Source organism: Penaeus chinensis, chromosome 32 (assembly GCF_019202785.1).
Source record: "Penaeus chinensis breed Huanghai No. 1 chromosome 32, ASM1920278v2, whole genome shotgun sequence".
Classification (NCBI taxonomy): domain Eukaryota; kingdom Metazoa; phylum Arthropoda; class Malacostraca; order Decapoda; family Penaeidae; genus Penaeus; species Penaeus chinensis.
Window position 1 is genome coordinate 17,733,131 of NC_061850.1, and position 5,000 is coordinate 17,738,130.

The following is a 5,000-nucleotide window of genomic DNA, read 5'->3' on the forward strand; positions in this document are numbered from 1 at the left end:
CGAGAGGTTAGCGTGTAGCACTCGGACACTGCTGAGAAGGGACAAGGGACAGTACATCAACCCCCCAGCAAGAGATGAAGAAGTTGAAAAATATTTTCTAGTAAATGACCTTCGCCCAGCCTACCAAGCCCCGAGAAAGCTTAACTTCAAGCCCTCCTCACAGATGACTGCAGTCCGCTTTGTTGACATACGGATCATCTCAGATCATATTCGAGTTCGGGAACGTTGAGTATTTTGAGTAGCTGGATCAGGTTGACCCTACAGCAGTTACTTTGGATGCATGCGCTGTCACAATTCCTGTGCCGGATCAGCGAAGAACCTCCTACCCTGACTGAGGTTAGGGAGATGATTTATAAACTCAAGGGTGGTAAAACAGTGGGTATATGCGGCATCCCTGATGAACTGCTAAAGACTGGTGGTAAACCTATGGTTTGTGGATTGCATGTTTTCCCCGCTGCCATCCGGCATTCTGGTACCATTCAATCCCTGACCTATTAAAGGGAGTGGTCATCTCTCTCTGGGAGGCGAAAGGGAATCGACGGGACTGCAGTAAATACCGTGATATAACGAACGCTGTTAAGGATGACAGGCTAAGTTCTCGCTCACATTCTTCCGAGACATATCAGAGCAAGTCCACAACAGACCATATCCTGTGGCTCTGAGTCTTTGTGGAACGTCGTCGTGAGTTTGGTCGTGGGCTACGTGCAGCCTACATCTACCTCAAGATCTTTGATTTTGTGTACTTCGAATCACTATAGATTCTGAGACTTAGGGAATTCCAACCAGGATTATTGGATTAATAGCAAGCCTGTATACTGGTACTGAAAGTGCTGCTAAGTGTAGTGGGGGCCTGTCGAGCTTCTTTCCTGATAATTCAGGAGTTAGGCAGGGCTATATTCTCACACCAACACTTTTCAACATTTGGGTGGACTGGTTAATTGGTAGAATTACTATACAAAGCCACTATAGAGCTACACTGGGCAATATCAAGGTCACTGATCTTGATACAGCTGACGATGTTGCTATCCTGTCTCAGTCTTTTGAAACTCTAGTGGCGCCTCTCAGTGCATTTAGCAATGAGGCGAAGCCTTTGAGTCTAGAGGTCTTTTGGACCAGAATCAAGATCAAGGATTGATATCTTTTGTAACAGGCTTTTGCGCTGGATTATAGGGTACATTGGACTATGTATCCAAATGGCGGTTAAACCGTGAGACCTGTTACGCATAGAATCCGGGACCACAAACTCAAGCTTTATGGGCACCTAGCCTTTTTCTCAGTGGATGATCCTATCCACCAGACTGTCTTCTGAGAGAACTCTGAGTGATAGAGGTCCGTGAGACGTCCTAGGGAGTCATGACTTGGGTAGTTTGATCAAACCTGTCGCGAGGAGTTAGAGATGGGCTGAGGACCTGTCTGGCGGCATGAGAGACCTCCTTGGCTGGAAGCGAAGGGAAGATGAGGTTATCGACGCCAGCTCCATTATTTGATTGATTACCATGTTAGTAGTCAATAACAGTCTCATAGAAATTGAAGCCGATGAGACCAGGTGCGATTTGAGGAGGTTGTTGTTGGGTGACTCGGGCAGTTGTGGCTACTGATATAAAGAGGAATATTGAGTTACAAGGGGTGAGGAAATTTTCAATACATGATGACAGTAATTAACTAGATAAAGATGACAATTCCTTAATTAAAAAAATACTTAAATGACAAAATTCATCTATACATAAGTATACTTAAGTTTACCTTTGCCCCAATAGTAGAAGAATCAGAAACAAATATGAGTGATATTCTGTATATCTTTAGTGATGAAGTTGCATTTCATTGTCAGTTACTTTGGTCTCACAGAAGCGCAGAATTCGGAGTTGAAAGGACAGTGCCTATTCACCAAGAACCGAAGGAAAGAGATAACTGGTCCCTATAGACAGAGGATTAAAACACACAGACGCACGCACTCACGCACGCACACGCACACACACTCACACTCACACTCACACTCACACTCACACTCACACTCACACTCACACTCACACTCACACTCACACTCACACTCACACACACACACACACACACACACACACACACACACATTCACACTCACACTCACACTCACACTCACACTCACACTCACACTCACACTCACACACACACACACACACACACACACACACACACACACACACACTCACACACACTCACACTTACACTGATACATAATGAATATATATATATGTATACATATATATATATATGTATACATATATATATATATATATATATATATATATATATATATATATATATATATATTCAAGTTCCTAGAAATAATAGTGATTTCATTCCCTTCAAAGGGTTCATCATTCAGTAAAAGTATGATTTGACTGCCGTCAAAGTCACCGACTTATTTCCACAATAACAATAAGAGGGGGAGGGTCCGATTGGTTCCTCGGTCGTCGCTGGGCTCCGCCGGTGTGTCCCCCGGGGTGTCCCTCCTCCCGAGGCTCAAGGAGGAGGTGTTGGCTTGGAATTTTCCGCTTCTTAGAAAAGTGGGAATTCTTCAGTGCTTCTGAGAAGAGTATTGGTGATGCGCTCATGCTGAGTATGGACTGGAGTAGAGGAGTTAGGACGGAGCACGTTTTTCGGCTAGCCTCGCTTTATGGAAATAGGTCGTCATGAAGCTTCCTCCGGTTTGGAAGCGTAGGTTCCTTGACAGGAAACGTGAATCATAACACGATGTTTGGGTCTAGTATATTCTGGCGAAAATGTGCCACTTGTAGTGAGCTGATGCCTCAGCTTCCTACTTGTCGCTCTCGCCCCTGTGTCAGGCCGCATAAGACTTCGTAACCCCCCCCCCCCCCCCGAATACCCCTGGCGCCTGGCCGTGACGGACAATAGATGGCGCAGAAGGCGATGCTGCAGAGGACCTACCTGACGCTGACGAGCAAACAGGGACGCCTTGGACGGTTCTTACTAAGAAGGAGGATGGCATGAATTACTGAACAGACGTTTGGCCCTTAAACGCTTGAAATAGCGCCTGAAATACGTATTTCTGAAAGCTGGCGACAGAAAACGGAAAGCAGTTGAACTTGGCGCACGACCTTGTTCGCATAAAAGGTCGGGTCAACGATCTTGTAGGAGAGTTGCGGATACCTTGGCTCAGCCTTTCCTTCAGAAAGCCGGCGTTTTTAACGGATTATTATTAATTTTGGATTTTTTATTACCCCTAGTTTTAACGAAAGATTTAAGAAGCTGAGGAGATATAATAGGTTTTAAAGGTATTGTTTTTTTCTGTTTTTTTATTAAGATTGCTCTTTTTCGTGGAGGTTTTATTTGTGCATTGTTTCTTTTATGGCTTGATAATAGTAACTTAGCGAACTGGCTTTTATTTTTATTTCATCACGTTTTATTTTCTTTATTTTAACCAAGTGAGAAGATTAATTCATATGATGCTTTATATTTTCCACTGAACTTGTGGAACATGCTTTATCTCAGTTCATTCGTAGTTTCTTGTTATTTTCTTTTATTTGTATTTTTTTTTGTACTCTTGCTTAACGAGAGTACATTGCCGACGCAACATAACATTCAGGGCTTTTCCTTCAGTCAGGTTAGACAGATATAGATTTGGCCACGATCCTGAAAACTAATTCCGCTACCACATGATTAACTCTAACCTGCTCTTAGTACTGAACCCTATATATACTTTTGCGCCGAACTTGTCCAGGGACAGCCTCTCCCTACACAAGACGATGGTTTTCATAACACGATTTATCTTCACAAATTAAGTTCTTTGAACACACACACACACGTGCACGCGCTCGCCAGCATCTTAGCAGACTTAGAAAGCGCGCCTCATTCCAGCCGAAGGAATAAAGGGATTTCCAACTCCGCCCCAAACCGTTGGTGCGAAGTTGCCGCAAGTTCCTCGCCGACTGCCTCCGACTTCTGCCGCTCGTGTCTGAGAAAGGAATAGCCTTTGTCCCGCATCCTCAGCACGACGCACGAGATATTCCAATGGCAAAGTCTGAGAATCTCCTTTGTAAAGTGTTAAAGGAGTTATTAACGGAGAGACGAATCAGTGGTTGGGTGGGCAGAGGGGAGTGAGTGAGGAGATGGGGGGATGAGCAGGTCCGGGCGACTCAGGTGAGCTTTCCCGACGATAAAAGCAGTGAATTGGAGGGTGACAGAGATATATCAATGCTTAAGGGATTTTGTATGCTAATGCTAACAAAATGGCGGTGATATGTTAATTAATTGAATTAATAAACATCATTGTAATGAGAAAGTGACAGATAACAAAACAACATTAACGATAAAAACAACAGTACTGCCTTTGGTGATAGCAATAGTAACATCAGTGACAAAACTACAGCAAAATAGAATCCAAGTGTCATGCGGTTCGAATGACGCAGTTGACTCGGCGGCCGTCGACAAGGAAACAGCAAACAGGTGCAATAAGATTCAGGACGGTTGATGGAATGAGTTGGTTTACTCGAATTAAAACCAATCCTTGGGTGTGGACACTGGTGCGTTTGTATCCCATTCGAGGCGATGTTAAGCTAAATATTTGCCTAGTATTAAATGAAGAGCAAGGGGATATAAGGCCCCGTGAGTAAAAGTTTGCAGATGAAGTAATTACTTCAAACATATGTTTACATATACACTTTCGCAAACGCGCACACCCGCACACACACACATTGACGATGATGATGTTGATGGTGTAGATGATGATGATGTAATACTGATGATGAAGCAAAAAATGGTAAAGATAATAATATTGAAGAAATAATAGTAAAGTTAGTGATAATGATAATAATGACCGTGATGAGGATAATAGTAATGACAGTAATAACTGCAACAATAACAACAAAAATGACGATAACGATAATAATGGTAGTGGTAATATTGATGCCGGAACATCTGCCAGTCATTCGTTTTGCCTCCCATTCCTCGATAGACTCCATGGATACTGTTCTCTTCTCGGTTACAAAGTTAATTACCACTAA